This window comes from Crocodylus porosus, unplaced genomic scaffold, assembly GCF_001723895.1.
Source record: "Crocodylus porosus isolate Cpor-Errol unplaced genomic scaffold, CroPor_comp1, whole genome shotgun sequence".
NCBI lineage: Eukaryota > Metazoa > Chordata > Crocodylia > Crocodylidae > Crocodylus > Crocodylus porosus.
The window spans coordinates 5,195,812-5,219,130 of NW_017728924.1; the positions used below are offsets into that span (position 1 = coordinate 5,195,812).

General features: G+C 42.8%; 1 protein-coding gene and 1 long non-coding RNA gene across 2 annotated transcripts in view; one reads left to right on the plus strand and one right to left on the minus strand.

Annotated features, from left to right (window-relative positions):
• MAMLD1 (mastermind like domain containing 1) overlaps positions 1 to 23,319 on the minus strand; it is a 306,125-nt gene that overhangs the window by 225,705 nt on the left and 57,101 nt on the right. The gene's annotated exons all lie outside the window — the stretch shown is intronic.
• On the plus strand, positions 10,794 to 22,718 carry LOC109313621. Its single transcript, XR_002102102.1, has 2 exons — positions 10,794 to 11,289; positions 22,368 to 22,718. It is a non-coding gene; the product is annotated as an uncharacterized LOC109313621 (long non-coding RNA).

Sequence of the window (23,319 nt, forward strand, 5' to 3'; positions counted from 1 at the left end):
GGACTAGATGATCTGCTCAGGTCCCTTCCGACCCTAGAAACTATGAAACTATGAAGAGGCTCAAATCTAGAGATATTATTGCTAACAAAAAAAGATGACTGATGATGTTGTGTATCAGAAAACACTGCTTTTACTGAACACTACCAAGTAGTGGCCCTTTCAGTTATGCTGTTTATAACATTAATATAAAGACTATAACTATAAAAACCAATGATCCTCAAACTGAGGAAGTAACATGAGGGAGGACTCAGAGAGGAACTAAAAAAGAACATTTTTCCTGAATAAGGAGGAGTGTTTTTTGGCTGCTGGACCTGATAGATCTCATGGATCTGACGACAGGGGTAGTCAAGAGATACTCTATGACCTGAGAGAAGCCTGGAGCTGGTGGGCTGTGGTCCAAGTAAGGGGACTTGCAAACATGAAAGGATGCTGACCCAAATCCCACAGAAGAAGAGTGAGGGAGCAGAGGCAGGAAATGTTGTGTGGGAGCTTATTGTTTTACCTGGATCTGGTTATCTCTGGCACTGGCTAAAGCAAACAGTGATTCTTTATAGCAATCCTTCACCCTGGAGAGTCCACATCTATTTGCTTCAGCTCTCATGTCTCCCTGAAGGGCCAATCCAGTGGACCCACAAAGTCCACCGATGCAAGATTTGCCTAAGATACTGAAGAGTAACCATGAGTCCTGGGGGCTCAGGGCAGGGGGACTGCAAGGTTCAATTTCAAGGAGGGGTATCAACCAGAGAGCTGATGCTAGAAAAATGTGCTCAAACCAGGGTTGCTGGCTACCTGGTAACCAGGGGGAGCTTCAAAAGCATATGGAGCTATCATGCGACCCAGCAGCAAGGGGAACATTCAGCACCTGAAGCCTACCAGGGCTGTGGCACAGGCCTTTGCTAACGTGCATGAGCACATGAATACATGGCAGCTGCTATCCAGCCACTGAACTTAGCAAAGTAGTGATGGCCCCAACCTTCACATCAGAGATCACAGAATCATCAAATCATAGGAAGTTAGGGTTGGAAGGGACCTCAGAAAGTCATTTAGTCCAACCCCCTGCTTAAAGCAGGACCCCAACTAGATCATCCCAGCCAAGGTTTGTTTACCTGGGTCTTAAAAACCTCTAAGGAAATTCCACAACCTCTCTGGGTAGCCTGTTCCAGTGCTTTACTACCTTCCTCGTGAGAAAGTTTTTCCTAATATCTAACCTGAACTTCCCTTGCTGCAGCTTGAGACCATTGCTCCCTGTTCCATCATCTGCCACTGCTGAGAACAGTTCCTCTCCATCCTCTTTTTAACTCCCGTTCATGTAGTTGCAGGTTGCTATTAAATCCCACTTCGGCCTCCTCTTCTCTAAATTAAATGGATGTCTATACACATGCATTGAGGTTGCTCCAACATGATGTAATTACAGTGTATTGGAGCAGACTCAATTAATTAAATGTAATTACCACACTCCAGCAGACTCCAGCATCATGTGTATCAGCATCCATGTGCTGAAAAATGGCAGCGGGGGTGCTTTAAATAAACCTTGTTCAACAAACTTTAGTTAAAGCACCGCTGCTATTTTTTAGTGTGGCAGTGTAGGGGTGCTGATACACCTGATGCTCTGGGCACTTTAATTATGAGCCACTGTAATTTAAGCACCACCCCCTGCCATTGGCTCATATGCAGCTTATTGTAAACTGTAATTCCTAGGTCCTTTTCTGCAGAGTTGCTGCCTAGCCAGTCAGCCCCAAGCCTATACCAGTGCATGAGATTGTTCTGTCCTAAGTGCAGGACTTTGCACTTAATTCTTGTTGAACCTCATGAGATTGGCCCAATCCTCCAATTTGTCTAGGACTCTCTGAATCCTAACCCTACCCTCCAGCATATCTACTATTCTCCCCCAGCTTGGTATCATCTGCAACCTTGCTGAGGGTGCACTCTATGCCATCTTCCAGGTCACTGATGAAGATATTGAACAAAACCGACCCCAGAAGTGACCCCGGGGTACTCCACTGGATACTGGCTGCCAGCTAGACATCAAGCCATTGATTACTACCCTCTGAGCCTGATGATCCAGCCAGTTTTCTATCCACCTTGCAGTCTGTTCATCTAGCCTGTACTTTCTTAGCTTGCCTGCAAGAATGTTCTAGGAGACCGTATCAAAAGCCTTGCTAAAGTCAAGGTATAGCACATCCACTGGTTTCCCTACGTCCACGGAGACAGTCATGTCATCAGGTTGGTCAGGTATGAACTCACGCTGGTGAATCTATGCTGCCTGTTCCTAATCACCTTCTTCTCCTCCAAGTGCTTAGAAATAGATTCCTTGAGGATCTGCTCCACGATTTTCCTGGGATTGAGGGAAGGTTGACTGGTCTGTAGTTCCCTGGATCTTCCTTCTTCCCTTTCTTAAATATGGGCACTGTATTTACCTTTTTCCAATTGTCCAGGACCTCTTCTGATCACCATGAGTTTTCAAAGAAGTTGACCAATGTCTCTGCAATCACAGTGCCCCGCAACTTTGGAGAAGTTCAGTCCATATCTAGGTCTGGGATCTAAACTTCACGATTGAAGCCTTTCTATCAAAGTAACAAGGTTGAATGAAAATGATGGATCCAAACACCTCCAGCCTTCAGGGAAATCTGGACTCGGATCTTAACTTCAGAGCTTGTGCAGGTTTCCAGCTGTAACTGTTTTATATTATTTTCTTTTTAGATTATTTTCTTTTCTCTTTTCTGTATAACTGCTGCGCGGCACTATCACATTTATGTAACCTTGAAGCCTTCACTGTTAACCAAAGCAAGTGCCTGGTACTATTCTCTATTGGCAGTAAGCCACACACCTGTATTCTGTAACTTTTACTTCTTATCTAAAAAGTGTTAATTTTTCAGAAATGAAACTTATGTAGAGAATCTGCCTAGTAACTATTATGTAAAAGAAATTATCCTATCCATGTATGCTTAGCTTATATCATAGTTAGTGTCATAGAGGCAGTCCAACCAACATCTATAAAAGAGGCAAAGAAGCAGGAAGCGGCAGAGACGACAACTGGAAAACTCTGTAGGCCCGATCACCCCGCAGACCGGTTCTCAGCCTCCCTGCTTGGGTGTATCCCAGCGAAGACAAAGGCCTCGAAAACCCGACAATTGACAACAACTCACCGTGTTACAGTTTTGTACTCTACATCCCATTCATGAGCTGTTGACCAGTTCTGGGACTTAAGGAGCAGGCAGCCACACCTAGCATTGGACTAGCTCCAGTGTTGGAATGCAAGGGCTGGCTCTGGAACCCCGTGAACCAACAGACCCCCTTTGTATCCAGCATACTGTAACTGAAGAAACATCGGAGACTCCACTTCTCGACTGCCTCTCATCGTAGCTTAGACAGCATATCTACGCTCGCTATATTTGTATTTACTGCAGCTTCGTTCCAACCGGCCTCCCCTCTTACTCGTAAGAGGGTGAGGCCAGGTGAGTGAATAAAACCTTTTTGCTTTACCTTATATCTACTCTGTAATAATTTCTACTACTAACATCCCATCTCAATGAGCCGTTGACCAGTTCTGGGACTTAAGGAGTCAGCAGCCGCACCTCGCATTGGACTAGTTCCAGTGTTGGAACGCAAGGGCTGGCTCTGGAACCTCGTGAACCAACAGACATCCTATAGACTTATTACAAAGAAAACTAACAACTTACTCTAAGCCGTCTACTTGTGCCAACTCGGTGAACCTCGAGGGCGGCTATAAAGCTACCTCCAATCCCGCCCCACAAGCCGCGCGCTCGCACAGCTTCGCAAAGCCCGCGGCTCCCCTAAGCGGTGCTGGAACCACTAGCCCGGCATTCCACCACACCAGCTATAAGGCTACTAGTGAGATGAGTGTGGACCCAAACTCCAAATATCTCAAATTTGTGAATGCTCATCATCAATGCAGAGACCACCAATTCAACTTTCACTGCCTACTGAAGAAGCGGCGATCATTCACTCAGACTTCTTTAACTTGATGGTTGACCTTTTCTACTGCAAACAGAAAAGTTGGAGAAATATTTAGAGTTATAAACAGCCATCCGTTCATCGTGTAGCCAGCATACTCCTCAGTAGTATCTCACAGCTGCTAGTCTCTACAGCACCATTCACATTCTTCTTGGCCAGGCCCCACACGTGGAGCTGTTAATTAAATATGCTACAGCATGTCACAGGAGGGCTAAAAAGCTTGAGTAGAGCATCATGCTAACATGGCTATGGCATTTCTGGGACTGGAGCTACCTTCAGTAACTCCATGCAGCCCTGAATTCACTATTACATTTTAGTTATAACCAGAACAGGTCAAATTCAGCTCTAGATGGTCCATAAACACAGTGTTGCATCATAAATAAAGCACCCCAATGCTTATAAAAAGTACTAACAAGGATGAGAAGCTGGATACCTAAAACTTATATGTGTCCTGTTTTCTCAGAGAAATATCGAGTTTGTGGTCTGAAGGAAAGTTGCACACTGCCTCTCAGACACCAGGTAAAGACGAGGACAAGGCTATTTTGAGCACCAGTCAGGAAGCAAATTATTTGCAGGAAAATGTATTCATTTGAAAAGATTTATATTTGCATGGACAGCAAAAATATACCAAACATCATCAACATCAAAGTGGTGAAGTAACAGCATAAATGTGCATCGATTGTGTGCTGACACTGACAGTGAGTAAGAAACACGGGCAGCCTCCATGTGAGTAAGATACCATCTCTCCTCTAGAGACAAGAAAATCATTTAAAAAATAGAATCAAGCCATAGGAAATGCAGTGGAGCATTCTTTTCTAGGCAGGAAAGAGAAAAGGTTTCCATCCCTCCCCTCTCCAACCCCTCCCAAAACATGAACAGGTTTTTTTTACTGCAATCTCTGCAGCAAACAGAGTTGTGTTCCTATGGTGTGACATGAGCTTTCATTCTTTTATTCTTACCTCTAATTTTTTCACCCAATTTTAATTACATGTGTGCAACTGCCACAGTACTGAGTGGAGAGCATCTCCTATAGAAGCTATATTTTTTTCCAGCGAGGTAGGCAGAGGCCTAAAGCCATGATTGTGTCTTCATGTCTGTGTGCAACATATCTCAAGGACAGAGCACTGGACTGTAAACAAAAGGGACAGCTGTAAGGTCATGAACATTCCTGGAAGCCTATTATACATGAACACAATGTGAAGGGAATATGGAAATGGGAGAGAGCTTTGGCAATATTCATTTTATGGTGAGTTTTACATGTTTCTAAGAACCCGAGCCACTGCAGATGCTGTTAGATCCTTTGTGTTGCATCATTTAATGCATTACCAAGCAGCTTTGGCTAACAGGAGCTGGGCAAAAGAGAGCACAAATCTAGTGCCACTACATAATTCAGCCTTCTCAGGCTGAAATATCTTTACCTTTGCTATAATAAGAAGGGCCTTATATGAAATGTGGGATTTCAGCACTGGCTCCAAAGTAGCTCATTGAGACAACAGAGGAGGTATGAGCTGAGTACAGAGTAGAAACAATTTTAGTCATTTTTTCCAGGCTGTTTTAATCACACAGTTCTTCCATTCTGTTTCTATGCAGCTGCCTGTTTATTATACAGACCCCTTTCCACCCCTTGTGAAAAATATAAATCAGGCTTTCAAACCTTAGGGTAGCTTTGATTTTTTTTTGTGTCAGGACTCTGGGAGAGGGCAGAAACCTCTTGCCAATGCATAGACTCCTCTTACACTAGATAATATTTTCGAGACATGTTTTTTCCCCACATATTGTGCTTACATAGACTTTTTGGTGGCGCTCCAATAGAAAAACCTCTGCATATGCAGTTCTGAAACCTTTTCAGAGAAGTAAAATCATTAAAGACAGAGAGGCTCAAAATCATATAGATGCAGTGAAAAAAAAAATCCCCTTTGGCTGCTGTTCACGGCTGAGTTATGAGCTGCTTTCTTTTTATTTTCATTAAAGTTTGCACAGGAAAATCAGCCTCTGTGGGTCACCTTCTATATAAAATGCTCAGCAATGGTATCTGACAACAGTAGGACCTCTGCCTGCAGTGGGAGAATATGCAGGGCACAGGTCTGCACTGGGGAAGCAGCATCTCCTACCCATTAGTTCCTGCTCACATGCTCACAGCAGTGAGGCAGCTCCATGCAGTTCCTCTCTTGATGCACTCGAGACCTCAGTCTCTGGTGTACTTGAGAGTGACCCTTGGATACATCTCTAGAGGATTCTCAATAGTGGATTTCTGGGTTTGGAGCCTTTGAGCAGAAGCAGGCATACTGGCCCAGTGGCTGGACAGGAACGACTGCTCTGCACTTCAGCCCTTTTCAGTTTATCAGATGTATATGTTGGCACCACAAATGCGTAAGAAAATAGAAAATCTAATTCCTTGGACCCTGTGTCTTTAGGAACTGAGAGCTAAAAATGCCCCACTGTCACACTGAATGCCCTCTCCCCTCCCCATCCACTTTTGTGCATACACAAACACACAATGCCCCAATATTTTACCCCTCTCAACCAACTTTTCTAACCTGAATGAGTAAGTGGCCTACACTGAGGTCCCAGAAGGTCAGAAAAATTTGGTACTGCTGGAGCAGAACATTTTAGAGTCAAGAGCCCTTCTGTACTATGAGAGGAAGAAATCTAGGGACAGTCCCAGATGATTTCAGCGGCTGCGTTAGCGCCTTTTTTCAAACCACGTGAGCCTTAGAGGCTAAAACTAGCACCCTTCCACTGCCCCTAAAAATTGACTGGAGGCCAGACAATTCCAAAAGGCAGAGCTATGATTAAGAAGCATCAAGCTTATGAACACCATGCTAACAGCTCTTTGCCACCACAGTGTTATAAGCACAATGAAGGCAACCTGCCGTCCTAGCTCCCTCACAGTTGCTTGTCTGGATGCCATCAATTTTGCCATCCTTTTCTTACTCGGTTCTACAAGCCAGTCTCTGCTGCCAGTCTCTGCTGCTCCCTCCCAGCAGTACGAGATGCAAGTAAAGCAAGAGAGAGAGCCAGTGTGGTAGGATGAGGTAAGTGCCACCAGCCGTTCACCTTGCCATGCAAGTTGGCATCTCAGGAAGGGGGCAGAAAGCAACATGTTTTATTTTTATGCTTTTATTTACATTAAAATAAAATCTACTAGGAGCAGATGAGAATTAAAATCAGTCTGGGGAGAGGCTCCATGAATATGAGCACTTAGCCCAGGTGAGGGTTTTAAGGAGAATGGGAAAGAGAGAGCAGAAGCAATGGATTGAGTGTACCAGAGCAAAGGATACTGCTCTGAAAAGCAGAACTGGGTATTCAAGTCTCCTCCTTCCCACCCCAGACAGCTCCCAGCAACGTGGTCAGCATTCATATGGAGCAAAACTGACCTTGGCACCACTACAGGAGTAATATTTGAGTGAAGCAAAGCTTTTCTTGTGCAATCCTACCATGTATTAAGATACAAACACGGTTCAGGCCTATCAGACACAGGCTTTATTTTTCCTCCTCTTTTTCTTTCTTTCACACACATGCATATACACACACATTGTGCAAACGTATTTATTGTGGCCAAGGCAAACAAATGATGCTCTCTTCCATCCTTCTTGGACCAGTCTGTCTCTCTCTCCTATATACTAGGGCAGTGAAGCAACCCTACCGGATCTGCTTTACAGCGATCCCTGTTTATTTGTACTCCTTGTTAAGGTTCCAGTGGCCCAGACCACCTGGCATGAGTAAGGTTCAGCGTAGGCCATGAGGCACTGGCCCCTTGTCTCCTACCAGGACACAGAGATGGTGCAGTGAGTCAGTAGGTGGCACCCTGCCCTATGAGTCAGTACTGACACAATGCCCAGATGGTGCTAGGGGCACCATGCTGCTGCATGCACAATCTATCCCACATTAACTCGGACCATATTCCTGCTAATAACAATCTGGTTAAAATTTTGCTTGACAGCTTCTCCTGGATGCACAAGTGAGCGTGATTTTCTCACCCTGATCTGTTGTGCAGTGTGCCCACGTACCGTTCAATATCTTCTGCTTTCCATCACAGAGGCAGCTGTACGTAAAGAGTAAGTGAGGTGATCCATGCAGACTTCTTACCCAGGAACAATGTACACCTTAAATTAACTAAAGGTTGGGATATTCAGATGAGAGAGAACGTGGAAGGACAATGTCCTATGTTCTCATCTTCAAGAGATGTGCTCAAACAAATGATGATTAGGAGCAGGTGTATACAGCAGGCAAACAATGTTCAGGTTTGAACTGGTTTCTGGCTGGGTCAATAGGAAGGGATTTTCTCTGCTTGTATCTGAGACCTGCTGCTGGCTAAACCTCATTCAGAGTCTGGCATGCATTAAGTCTGCATGTGTTTATGTTTCTTATTGATTATCACAAAGGCAGCTCCTGACATAGCATTTGGGGTGGGGGAAGCGGGGACAGGGTTGTATGAGCGTGGTGCTCCTGTAAAGTAATAAGACTGTCAGCACCAAGGTTCTTTGTTTTAATACCCAGAAAACGTTCAGCACAAGCAGCTATTTGTCAATGCAGACACCTGGACAACTGGGAACTGGACTAAGACCATCCACACTCATGTCATGAATGACCTTTATTGTATCACACTTTCAGCCTATTAAATAAAGTTTAAAAGCAGAAGCCAGATGCTTAGCTGGTGGAATTGGCACAGTGCCATTTGCTGCCACACGGCTATGCTAATTTACACCCGCTGATGAAGTGGCCCACTTTTTTAAAATTTCTAATTTAAACCTGCATAACACTTCAACATCAGAAGCAAAAAAGGAGGGACTGCTGCGTCATTGTGTGGGCTGCATGTGGAACAAAAGGGTTTTCTTCAATACGTGCTGAAAATGGAAAATATCATTAGTAATGATGTTCTGACTATGAGATCTTCAGAGATAACTTTTACCAAAAAAAAAGAGAAGAGGGGTCCAGTCCCTCCCAAGGCACAGACACGAGGGAGTGCTTGTTAATGCTATTCAGAGGTTTGTATACATATCACTTTGGCCACTACTAACATACAGTCTTGTGAAGTATAGTTTAGGGCACTGGCAGGAAGTAAATATCCAAGATAACTGAAACTGCAGCTGGAAACTGAGGAAATATTTATAGAAATAATTCCCAGAAGAAATCCTTAAATCATCTTCATATAAAATTCACAAAACCTAATAAAATAAAATATACATATATCGAAATGCTGCTTGTGACACAGAACTACTGTTCCTCTCGTTGCTTTACAATGAAGATACATGAAAAGGGTTTTTTTTAAATCAAATCCAAAATATTTAAAAAGCAATAAAGCCATTAAAAGGATATGATCTATTACAAAAAAAACACACGACTGTCTGCAAAATGTTTAACTCTGCCCACCGCTGCTGCATTTCCTCCTTTTCCCTTCTGTTTGTTTATTTTGTCCGTTTGATGGCACTCTGTGTATAGCCCATGTCCCCTGGTGCTTGTATGAGCCTCTTATCTGCGAGAAAAAAAAATTTTTTTGTAATAGAAAAACAAAATTCTTAAACCCCAGAAAAGGCCAGAGGACTTAGGGGCAAGAGGAAGAGCTGAATCTTCTTTCAACTTTTTTTTTTTTTTTTAAAGCAGAACAAATTTCAAGTTGCTTGAGCATCTTCAAATGTGTATTGGCTAGAAAATGTACAATGTGAAAAGAATTTGCCTTTAATAGCTGGGAAACAACAACAACCCACATTCAAATGTGTGTGTCTCTTTAAGAAGAAGTTCTGTGGTAGAGGCAGCATCGGTCTGATGTGGCAGTTCTTCCCTCTGCTCCTATTTAGATGTTTGTTGCAGAGGTGCAGCAAAACAGCAGCTAATGGAAGAGAAATAAATAAGGATCCACATTATTTCCAGAGATCGAGGCATGATCTGTCCTTCAGTGAGTGAAACTGGGTATTTTCCTAACCAGGATTTCCTAGCAAGGAGTTTCACAAGAAAATACCAAGTCAGCTCTTCCCTGCTTCCATGCTACTCTGGGTCTGTTTATCTCTTCAGTCTCTTTGTTAATCAGGTACATAATGCTATAGTCTTGTAACAAATGCCTTTTTAACTAGAGCCCTGGGTGCTTAATTTTGATTCTAACAACTGATCTTAACAAGTCTTCTATTCCTATTATCAGCACTAAAATGCGCACATGCTTTGCATGTGACTTTCCACTTACATTTTGGATGCTATAAAAATAGAATGCTCGAGTGTTCCCACTTTCCTTCTAAATTTGGGACACTACTTTAAAATATTGTTAGAAACATCTCTCAGTAACGGAGAGTGGAAGGGAAAAGGGCTGTGTCTCACTGCAAAGTCGTGATTGTGGAGGAGTTCCCTTTTACTGTGTTCTGCAGAAAGCCATTCTGTGGTACTGCAGAATGCCTTGATTTGTTGCAAGTTACTGCAAGGTGAAAGAAAACCCCACTATTTGATCACCACTGTATCCTTAAGAGCCCTGAAGATAAAGTATGGAAAATCTATAACTGCGATGTTTTGTCTGTTGCTGCTGCACTCTTTATTAATCAATCAATGCCTCTCAACAAAGCTCTTTCAGACTCCTCCTATAGCAGTTAGACCTATAATCAGCTCTACAAAAACAGTTCAGAGATGTATCCCTTCTGCTTCTATGTAATTTACATATACTAAAAAAAACACTCAGCATGCTATTCATAACATGTTATGTAGTATAGAGTGTGCCATATTAGCGTGCCATAATCACAGCTATTATTTTAAAGAGGCTAAAAGATACTTTACCCTCTAAAGTATATTTAACTGGTAAGACCGAATGGATTGGATGATTTTCTTCAATATTTCCAGATGCAACTAAAACACAACTGTTAAACAGCTCATTGACCTTGCTACATGGATAGTAGGAGTACTTTTTTAACCCAAATGTTTGAGTTATCAATTTGGTAAATATTTATGCCCACTATGTAACTACCTCGGGATAAATAATTCACAATTCCAAATGAACAAGACTACTGTGGGTTTAAAGTCTATCTTCCAGATATACCTATATAGAAATATATCATCCAGCTCACTCCCCACTCTTAACAATCATTACCATAGCAAAAATCATTCCCTGCTGCATCAATATGAAGTTCAGCTACTGCCATTATCATGCAACCTCAGATTCTATGCTATCCCATAGCATGTATTGATTTACTAGCCTTTCTCTCACCATACATCTCAAGAGGCCTCTCCAATTATTTTCACCTCTTGGCCCCCCAGTGTCTAAACAAGAATTTGGAGTCGGAAGGGCTACTACTACCTCCAACAACCATTGGCCAGGTCTGCCTTGCTTTGGCATGGGTAAGTGGTGTAGAGGGAAAAAACACGGAGCTTTTCCTTCCCCAGGTGTGGACTGGACTGCACAACCTTTGCAACCAACATAGTCCCATAAGCAGATCAGGTCAAGTCCCAGGTTATCTGAGTTCTGGGTCAGTTGCATAAAGGCTCTTCTTCTGCTAAGTGCTCAAGAGATGGTTTATTTAGAAGGAGCTGGAAGGCTAGGCACTTGGATACAAAGGATAAAAAAGGAAGAGAGAGAAGGTCAAGTCCCAGGGATTCAACTCAGGTCCAGGGCACAAGTAAGGCTAAGAATGAGCTAGGCTGCACAGAAAAGTAGGCAGATCAAATACAGTTTGATCACTGCTGTAGGTGCATTACAGATGAACACGCTTTTTGAGCCCAAAAGGATAATTATGGGCTAATGAAATCCTAGTGTTAGTTAATGATTGATCTGATGCTTCTCTGAGACATGGTAAAGCTCCTAATACACAGGACCATAGGAATGTTTTGTGGCAGCGGAGAAGAATCATGCAGGCCCTCACTTATCCCCTGTACACAGGGGTTCCCTGCCATGGGGATGTGTCCTGTTGGAGGGGTATTCTGCAGCCCCCAAGCAAAGAGCAGGCTAAGGTAATCACTTCTGTTTCCTCTCTGTCTGTGCCCTTGTTGCTGCCTAATGTGCATATGAACTGTCTCTGTGGCAGTCCCCAGACTGTCACAAAGAAACGACCCCTGGCCACTCACTCCTAGGCAGTGCACACCAATTACTGAAAAAATGCCATGCAACTGCCATTAGAGCAGTCCAGCACTGCTCTCAGACTATACCTAGGACTGAGCTCTGGACACGCTCTGGCACTGCTCTCAGACCGTACCTAAGACTGAGCTCCCTGAAGCGTTTCTAGGGACACCCCAAAAACAGCCACACTTTTTTAGTGTGGGGTGACACTGAGCAGCAGGGCTTGCTTTTCAGCTGCAGCCTTGAGAACAGCCATGACTATCCTGTGACAGAGGGGTAAAATCCACATGAAACTCAAATGGTTTTGCTGGTGCCTCAATTTAGACAGCTCTGTGCAGATGATAATGCCCAAAAGGCACTAGGCAGACAAGGTCCTTTCGGTAAATCTGATATCTTTTATTTGACCAACTCAAATAGCTGAAAAAATGTTCTTTGCAAGCTTTTGGGCACAAACACCCTTCAGCAGGGTCCAACTATTTGAGTTGGTTTAATAAAAGGTATCAGATCTACCCAAAGAACCTTGTCTGCCTATGTCCTTAGATCGCCATGGCTACAACTTACACCCCTCAAGAGGCACTGACACATTGCAAGGGATGTATATGTTTTGTGGAGCCAACTAGAAAGGGACAAAAGTAGTTATGTTCACCATGTGCAGTGTGTTCTACAGTCTGGTAGACGCATGTCCTCAGGTTTGGATAAATGTTTCTGGTCCGTCTCTGATGTCAAGTGTACTTTGCTTTCAGCTATGTAAGGCAAGATTTAGCAGAGAAGGAAGTAGGAAAATCAGAAAAGATTGAGTCTTTCATATGGAAATCCTCCCTCTCCCCCCATTTTTGTACCATACTCATCACCAGTCACGTGACCAGTCATATGAAAAAATGCTGAGGGACTTGCCTCTACCCTGTGGAATATACAGTTATTTAAAAACTGAATTTTTCAGAACTAGCATCAGGAACAAATAGAATGGAGCAAAGTCTGCATAGGTTACTCCCTCCTAAATTTACTATAGCTTCATCTGTTATCTTCTATCGTGATAGTGATACTGTGAATTAGAGCAGCTGAAATTAATGTGTTTCTGTGAATTGTCAGCAGAGGCAAGTGTGGTAGAGTTACACAGTCAGATCCCACTCCTTTGGATGCCGAGGTCTCCTGGCCTCCTACTTCTGGACACCTGATGGTCTCAATGGTACTGCAACATTGGCCAAGGAATTATGTGATGCTGAGAAGCATTTTTGTTTCCATGCTAATCCTGTCAGTTATCTACTGGTGAGTGAACCAGGACAGAAGCAGGAACTATACCAAAAAATCACTTTTTTACTCACAACCTCTACTTCTCCAATTCTGGCTGTTAGAGCTTTGAAGCTAAAGGCATTTTAATATATATGTAAACTGGGGTATTACTGACTTGCTTACAGCAGACTTCATCTTCTTGAAAGACTGCTTTGTTACTCCACCTATTCATATGGATCAAAAATGCAGAACATCAAGGTAACGTTGTGTATTGCACTCAGACCGTATTAAGGGCATTTAAAACCAAAATGTTGATGCTAGTTAACCCACATTAAGCATTCTCTGAGTGTCTCAAAGTTATGTCACTTTAGGCAAGAGTTAACTCCAGGCCATGCTACCTAGCTCATGTTAGGATAACTTAAGTCTGCTCTGTGAAGATAAAATGACCAATCTGTAATCCTTCAGCATCCCAGAAAGCACCACTTCCAGCTTCCCCCCTCATCACCCAGAACAGATATAAGGCGCAGACAGTAGTGCAGCTCCCCAGTCTGAGTCATTGTGCTTCACAGAAAACATCATGAGTTAGACCAATCCTACTGACCCAGCAGACACCAACTGTTGGGCTGGGAGGGTAGAGGACTGAGCATGAATTTGGAGCCGACCCAGTGAGAGGCCGAGTCTCTTCCCCATAGCCCCGACCCCTGCCCCTCTCCCCACCAGCTCCCCTGCCTCAGCTTCCATCCACCTGCCCCCACTCTAGCACAGGATGATCAAATACCAATCCGAGCTCCTTCCTCTCTCTTTTTTCCCCCCTTCCCATCCTGAGACGACATTTGGGGGGGGGGGGGCGGAACTGGGCTGCAGCAGTCCAACCACCAGAGCAGACACAAGTTAATGAAGGTGCTCTGCTTTGAAGCGCCTTCATGTGAACCCTCAATACAATGACAGTTAATTTGTCCTGTGATCGGAGCACTCTGCAGCTGTGCTCTTCTGATGATCACACGACAAATGTAATTTCTGTCTGCACCTATAAAGCCCAGGTGTCCTGGCTCCTAGCCACTCCCCTGCTCCATTGGGGGTGGCAAGTCAGAGCTGTTCAGGCAAGAAGTGATATTGACCCTTAACATGCAACTACCCACAGCATTTTCTAACTTGAACACCATTTAACTTTCCACAGAATTGGTATAGTTTAAGTGTAACTCGGTGATCAGTAAAACACCCCTATTAAATCATTTTCAAAATTGCTTTTGGTTCATGAGAAACCCACATCTAAAGGTTTTTCTTGGATCCAAGGTTAGTGGAAGTTTCAAATTCTGATCTTTCCAGCTCCACTTCTAATGCAGAGTCAATGAGCAAGTTCAGTCTCTGCTTTATGTGAGCATTTATGGCAGTATTATCTCCACAATGCATCCTGGGCTATATAAAGGGAAATGTAGCAACAGGATTTTCCCCTTAGGGTGAATTATATTGGATGTAACATGCTCCATATATCTGCATTCAGTGAAATGGCATGACATACACATAACAGTATTAGCAAATCTCATTGGACAAGCCTGGAAACCACAACAGATGATGGCAATCACACAGAGAGCACTGAAGCAGACCTCTGCGTACTGTCCTCAACCTTCATACCCTTAGACTGAAACCTGAGAAGGGCCTAGCCTTTAATAGATTTCTTTGGATTGATGAGGTTAAAAGATTTTTTTGTTGATCTTGCCTTTCTTAACTGAGTGGGTTTTTATACAGTGCATGATGCTTGAGAAAGACACACCAAGCTGTTCCACTTTTATTGCCACTGTTGTGAATTTAATGTCAACATATTGGTAGCAGACAAAAATACTCTGAAACACTGAACATCTTCTTCGGGCAAGTGTAAGTTTAGCATTCGTCATACTTTATTTCTTTTTTTTTTTTTGCCAGAGGGAATCAAAACCTCTCCTGCTTCCAGGAAGCTTTCAAACATTTGCAAGCTCTACTTCTGAGATGTGCATACCAACTCTGTAAAATAAACCCACTAAGCTAGGTCTGCTCTATAAAGAAACAGGTTTAGTCTAATGCCTTTTGCTAGCTTAACACAAAGTAACAATGCCAGGAGACAAACTTTCAATAGCAATATTAATAGTGGATGATTCAGAAATTAGATGAAGCTCGCCTCTGTGCTCTGTGACTAACACAGGTGCCATCTAGATTGCAAAAAATAAATAGAAAGTGCTGCCAGCCCCCGAGCATACACTGGATGAGCTCACTCAGTCCCTGGTGGTTTGTGGAGGTTTTTTAAGTTAAACCTCTCCTATAATTTTCTTCAAAATTCCAGGGTAAATAAATGCCTCATATGGATCAAACAGCTCTGAAAATGTCCCCTGACTATTGCCCCGTACGTGTGTCTGTGTATCCTTTTATTGACTTACTCTTTTTATTCATTTCAGCAGGTGCCTATAGTGACATCTGCTGCTGAAGACAGAACAGAGTAAACTGTTAGCTCCCACTATACCTCCTAGCATTGTCTTCCTTGGCTTCAGGCAGGCTTCCTTCAGGTTTAATAGCGGTTAACACTCCTTCTTCTTCAGCCGCTTCCTCCCTTCCCCTCCTTTCTCTTTCCCCTTCTGCCATCACCCCTTCTCTCTCTCAGGAGCAAATGCTAACAGGATTTATACTCAGAAGCTTGTCACATGACAGACATCTATTTTTCACTTGTCAGCCTGGCCAAAATTGAAGCAACAGCCGCATTAGTGTGACAAGTCAGCTCGTGCAGATCCTGTGGGTTAAATTGTCCACAGGAGAAAGCAGGATTCACAAACATGCTTGGAACTTACTTAATTAAAAAATGTATCTATTCAGTTGCAGATGCTAGGGGCTACATTTCTGCATCCCCTTAAAGATGTTCTCAAAGCTAGAACAAGACACGGCATGGGTACAACGACAAGCACACTGGGAAATCAATAGTCGTATAACAATGTCTTCTTTTTTTAAGAAATCTATCCATAAAAAGAAAACTGAGAGTGGCTGAGGCTTTAGCCTCCACTAAAGAGCTAAAAATTTACACGCGCTGCCAGTTCAAATAGGATCTACCATGTTTAATATATTCTGGGTTATATTTTTTCCTAGATAAATCAATAACAGGCAGCCATTCCCCAAGGTGAAAATATACATTAAGAGGGAAAGACACCAGACTAGACAACCGTCCAGTTATTTTTTTTAAAGGTAGAGGCTTTGTGCTTGCTTGCAATATGTGTAGGGGGATTTTATCTCTGGTGAAACATCAGCACAGAATGAACAGTATTTGAGTAGCCAAAATGACACTCCTTCCCATTCGATAATACAATACTTACTTTTTCATTATTGATTCTTCCACATAAGTGGCTGTATAGAACATAACAGGTTACTTAGATTATGCTCCGCAGTGTTAGAGGCAGAGTGAACCCAGTAAGCAAAAGGTCCCCAGCTGCATAAACAATCATGCCCTGCTTACTGCCTGATATGATACAAGGATGAAACAGCTGTATTAGCCTTGGCAGAAAATTATTTCAGACACAACTTCACATGATTCATGTAGTGGATCCACGAATATAAAGCTTGGTATGAATTTGAGATTCTTAGACTTACTGTATATAATGCCATCGCTATGTGACGGCAGGCTAATGGATGATAAAACAGCCCAAGATTTCATGTTTTCCCCTGGTGTTATACACGTTAGTACCTCCTTTTAAGACAGGCTTGGTCACTTTTTCCACTTCTTTGGTACCAAAATATAGGGCAACCTAACCCCTTTTCCCAGCAACAAAGAGAGTAGAGGGGTTTTTAGGTTCTGAGAGATGCAAGCCAGTGAAGTGAACATAACTTCAGCTTTATTTGGACTGGAGTGGATTTAAATGGCATGAGTTTTCTCACTCTGTAACCCATTAAGGACCCTATCCCTTCCACACTGCATCGCACTCTGTCCCACCCTTTGCCCTGGCAGCTGCATTAAGCTGACTAAATGATTTAGCACCCTATTTTCAAAGATGCTCAATAAAATCACGACGCCAAACTTCTAGTGTTTCTATCCAGCTATTCCAGTTTTATGTGTCCTGTTGACCTGTCTTTACAGATAGGACAATCTTCTCCAAAACTGCTTAATGTCCCTGACATCACAGGGAAGCAATTGACCATTTATACAGCATATCAAAGGGCATTCCTTATGTAGGAAACCACGTAAGAATACTGTTCTGATGTGGCATATGGGAATAAAAGTCCTGGCATTTAAGCCATTTAGGTCTCAAAGGCTACAGTCAATTGGGCATAACACAATGGGTCAACTCCTGTAAACCTGTACAAGAACTGTAGAAGGCATTGGGTTACCATACGTCCAAGTTTTCCTGGACATGTCCTCTTTTTGGATCCTCCAATCTCTGTCCAGGTGGCTTTTTTTAAAATATGATCAAATGTCTGGGATTTTGGTCAGCTCAGCTTCAGAGTTTTTCCCAGCTTGGGGCTAGGGGGAGCCAGGGGAGGGCGACTGGAAACAGGGTGCATATACATGTGGCCAGCATGCAGCCAGGCAGGGCGGTGGGAGCAGCCCCTGCAGCTGGATGCGGGTAAGTCTGTGGGGGGTGGGGGTTGGATGACTAGGGCTTGGGGACTGTGTGTGTGTGTGTGTGTGTGTGTGTGTGTGTGTGTGTGTAAGGGATGGGTGTATGGGGGGGCGGGTCCCTGCCTGTGTTGGGGGAAGCTGTCTGGGTGCCAGGGCTACAGCAGGATGGGGGAGGTGGGGAAGGCAACTGCCCCTCCATCAGGGGAAGGGGGTGGGAGAGCCCTTCAGGAGCATGAGGGAGCTGCATGGCTGGGCTGGTGGCACCAGGGCCGTTGGCCTTGCTTGCAGTGGCAGGGCAGCTGGGAGATGCTTGGTATGAGGGGCACCAGAAAGGCTAGGGGAGCTGTGGCTTGGGAGTGAGGGGCACTGAGGGGGTGGGGAACTGTGGGTCAGGTGTGCAGGGCACTGGCAGTGCCAGGGGACTGCGAGTCAGGAGTGAGGGGCACCAGCATGGCCCAGGGGGGCAGGGTACTGTGGGTTGGGACTGCCCTCACTGGCAGGGCCAGTGGTCTGTGGGTTGGGACTGAGCAGAAGCAGCAGGGTGGGGGGGGGGCGGGCGCTGTGGCTTGGGAGTGAGGGCAGGAGCAGGGCATCAGCATATCACTGCCCTCCACTATCATACACCCCTCTCCCCTACACAACAGGTGTCCTCTTTTTTGGAACTGGAAATATGGTAACCCTAAAGGCACTCAGATACCAGCAACACCTATGGTATAAGACTCTACGCAGGTAAAAAGTAGCAGCAAACCTAAAAGATCCCAGAAGGGGAGAAGCCATACTGAGGTTTCCACTCCCCCTGCATGCTGGTTGTTCCCATAACAAACTGTTTATAGGGCTTAAAGGAATACAGAGTGATGATGACACTGTATTTAAAAACAATATAACACCACCCCCCACCCCAAGATCACTGGAAAGGAGAGCAATCCATATGAAATAGGGTATAAACCAGACTCAACGAGTTTTAAGGGTAGGGAGGATACTTTTTCAGGAACAAATTATCCCTTAGCTACCTTCATTGCAGGCTTTCTTCTCTGAACCTTCTGAAGGCACTGGCTGCTCCCAGAGATGGGATACTGAGCTCCATAGATCTACGGTCTGATCCAGCATGGCAATTCCTTTGTCCCATATTCAAAGCCCACTTAGCCATAGTGGGCAGGGTTCAGGATTTGCTTCTAAGATTTTAATAAAGCAAAAAGTTTTTCTAGTGGTTAGAACAGCCCCTGGGGGTGGGGGCTAGGGGAAGGTCAGGGCTCCTCGGCTGTCCTCCCGGCTTTTACATACTTGTTCTGTGACCTTGTGGAGGTCACCTAATAGCATAGCCCTTAAATTTACCAGTCTGTAACACGGATATAATAATATTTGCCTACTTACCCGGGATATTCTAAGACTTAATGTTTGCAAAGTGCTTTGAAAGACTCAAATAAAAAGCACTATATAAATTGAATGGATTAGATGTTTAGGATCATGAAATGTGAACAATCCTTTTCAGTTACCTAAAGCTATCCAGGTTAGTTTTTAAAGCCTTTGTATTAAATTTGAACAGGCATTTTTTTTTTAATAACCTTTCTGAACAAAGTTCTTAATCCCTTTTTGGTTATCCTTTTCTTAACCATTTTGCTTTATTTGCAAGAATGAGAGAGCAATGAAATTGGAAACCTATAAAAGTCATAGTGTACTATAGATGTGTACAAAACCCAGCCGTTTACAAGCTGCAAAAGCCTCCATTCAGAAAGGAAAGCAACCTGCCACACAGTGCAAAAGCAATCCATTTTGATAAAGCACATGCCTTTGTGAATCATAAGCAGACTTTCTACAAAACTGTCTCTCTTTTTCTCCTGATTCCCTGCAGACGTGTGCAATTTTCACTGCCTGTCAGTTTATCAAAAAGACCAGAGCATCAAATTTCAGCTCTGGATTGTCAGGTCTGATCCCTATTTCCTTTCAAATTCCAAAATAGTGACACATTGATTGGAGTTCATAGTGTCAGACAACGGCACTTAAGAGACATTTTTGCTAAAATATAGCTCCTGATCTATCTTTTATATATATATTTTTTCTTTTGCAGCCTCAAGAGTATTGATTTGGGACTCATTTATATATGATTTTCACAAAGTAGCAGGCAATTCACTCAAACAAAACAGTTCTTTTGTATAACCTTTTAAAAGGGGGCCCATCAAAGGGGATGAATCTAGCTTATTTAAGTGTCTAAGCGTCTCCTTAATGCTTCCCAGAATTGACTCTGTATCTCCAAGTTCCCAACTGTTAGCAAGACATTTCTAAAACAAGTAGTACACAGTATGCTCCCTGAATGTCACAGCAGTTTCAGTATGTTAACACAGTGTGAAAGTTGGGGCTTCACAGAAAGATTGTAGTTTAAAACACTTCAGTAGTATCTACACTGGCAGTTTATATACATAATCAGAGCAGATCTTCATTTTTACAGCTAACTTGAAATAGTCACCAATATGCTGATTTGAATCGGGACTGAACCCCAGGATCTCCCCCTTTAAAATATGAATAACAATCTTTGATCCACAAAACAATAATCTTGGCCCTTCACTGGAGAAGACACTTGCTCTTGCTATCTCACAAAAATGTGGCTGAGCATACATATTTTCAGGCTGGAGACTGAAGGATTCTGTCGAAAACTGTATGTGCTCAGATTTCGTAGGTACGAGCAGTCTGGGGGCAGAACTGCAGTAGCTGCACTAATTGCATAACAATGGATTCTGGAGCACTCGAATTCATAAGCATGTATATTGCAATTTAATGTAAATGGTTAATTTGATTCTCTCTCAAGTGTGGAAGCTGAAAGACTCTGCAATGTTTCTCCAAAGAACTCTTTAATTCACGACATCCTACCATTGTTAGTTAAATTATCCAATCCAATAAGTCTGTTTTCCCTCTTGGAGCCATTGTGTGAGCTTCTCCTACATTCTTTATTTTCTGCACATTTAACAACACATTTTCCTCAAGAAGAGGAAGATTTTTATCCCTCTTGCCCTTCTGGGATGTACATTTTTCTATCCTGCTCGTTTAAGTCAAGCACCTCCTTGGGCATCATCTATATATATTTGCCTCTATATATTTTTCTCTCTATATATATTTATATACACACCATGCACTACAAACATATATGTAATACATGTGTACAACAATTTCTTGTACTCCGGGAAGTCACAACAATTGGCTGCTCCTTGGGTGGTCATGAGGGGAGGAGAAAGGGAAATATCTATTATGCCACCATCTGAGCTCAGCCCCTCCTGCCTCAGGGACCAAAGACTCCCAAGTCTGCTTTCAAAATCTGGTTGCATGTGAAAAACGGAAAAGTTTCAGAAAGGGAAAAGTTATCTGAACTAACAGGACCCAAATCTCATGAAGTGCTTTAATAAAATATGAAAGGATGAAGGGTCACAAATTGTGAATGGGAAATTTTGCTACAAATGCCACTAGGTTGAAATCTTGTCCCAATTCAATCTTCGTTGCCTCCCCTCATCATGAAAACAGTAGCTAATAACTTTACAGACAATTTTTTTATTTTAAGACAGAATCTGATTTACCCAAGTTCATTGACAAATTGCTAATTTTTTAGTTTAAAAATCTTCATATTTACAAGATCTGTGAAACATGAGTCTATAGCTTCTGATATCAAGATATATTAGAGTTCTAAACTCTTTCCTTTGCTTCACTTAATTTCCTATTCATATTAATAAAGAGCATTTGGAATCAGAAAGTTTCCCAGCATAAACATTATTTTCAAAAGGATACCGAGCACCTCACAGAAACCATTCCAGCTGCTAAATTCTGAATCTCAAAAAGCAGATACATGACAAACAGCCTAACTGCAGAAGGAAAGACAAGTACTGTAAGCAACTCAGACGTACTGTACAGCTAAATTGCTGCAAGTACAATAAACTGAGCACTAGATTAAGAAACTGTGAAAGTAGAACGATTTATTTAGAGGATATAGAGCACATGGGATTGTCAAGCAGAGTGAATCACAAGCACAAAACTACTTTTCTCTATAAAAACTGGCCCACACTTACCAAAAAGAATAGATGTTGCTTTTTTACCCATTTTATCTAATGGAATGTCTGTGTTTAGGCTATCTCACATTGATTCTCTCCAGAACATTCATGTATTCAGCAATGCAAATTGAACAAGTTAAATGTTTACCCACAAACAAGTACAAAACGTAGCCTTTAAATTTAACACAAGATGAAATGCAAAAAGGAGAGGGCTCTTTTTCTCTGGTAGATGTGAGACTTCAGAAATTATGTTGGATAAATTACATTCTTCTGCTTTCCACTGTGTTATTCGTTACATATTTATTTAAAAGGCTCTTTTCTAAAATATAGCTCCTATTTTAATACTGAACAGAGTATAAACAAATGAGCGATAATACAAGATGTTTGATCTCTCTCAATATGTTATCTATTGCTCATAGATTCCTCATTATTTTTATCTGAGTAAACCAGATGGTGGGCACCTAACAAGAAGAGTGAAAATCAGTTCAGCTGAACAAAAATAATCAGATATTGTTACTGCTTATTTGTATTACAGGAGTACATGGAAGCCCAAATGAGGATCAGGACCTCACTGTGCAAGGTACTGCACTAACACAGATACAGACGGTTTCTATCATGAAAAGCTTACAATCTAACTACATATTGTAAAGAAGAAACCATCTCATTAAGGAATGAAGTCATAAAACAGGCATGAGAACAGTTCTTCAGACTCCCAGCCTAACACCCTGTCCTCTTGACCACCTGCAAGACCCTCTATTCTATCTCTTTCTATCTTTCTATACCCTCTTCAAGGAAAAATATAACTTGGCATTTTAACAGAAAAATTTTGACAAGAGCTGACCGAAACTTCGACATTTCTATTCTGTGAGAAAATCTGACATTTAAAGAAGAAAAAGAAAAAGACAAAAAAGTTCTGTACAGATTTGGAACAAAACAAAATAGATTTTTCACCATTACCATGGCACAGGAAAGCTGCTTTCTTTTCATTTCAGAAAAATGGAAAAATTTCAGATCAATTTTTTCAAAAACCAAAACAGAGCAGCTGGCTGCCCCTGACTCCTTGGCGCTTGATGTGAGATCTCTATCGTGGCTTCCTGTACCTCTGACAGATCAGCCTAAGGGCACCAAATAAGAGGACATGGTGAAAACTCTCACACTCTTAACTTCCTGGTAACTGCACTTGGAATTTCCCGCCCCTGCAGGGTAGGCACATATACAATGCTTGGGACGTGTGCATGAGGTCCCGTGCAATGTGAGACAAGCAAGCTGAGTGCGAGTTGGCAGGCATCAAAAGAGGCAGGAGATCATAGGGAGTTGGCAGGACACATGAAGCAGTTTTATAAACAGGAATAAAGAAAATGTTGAGCAAATGAATGTTCTGAACTCAGCTGGGCTCATTCTTTTGAGGCTCAGTCTCTCCTTGTTGCTTGAGCTGCCACAGCTCCGGCACTGACTGCAGGTCTGCTTTGACATCTTCCGTAAGGTGT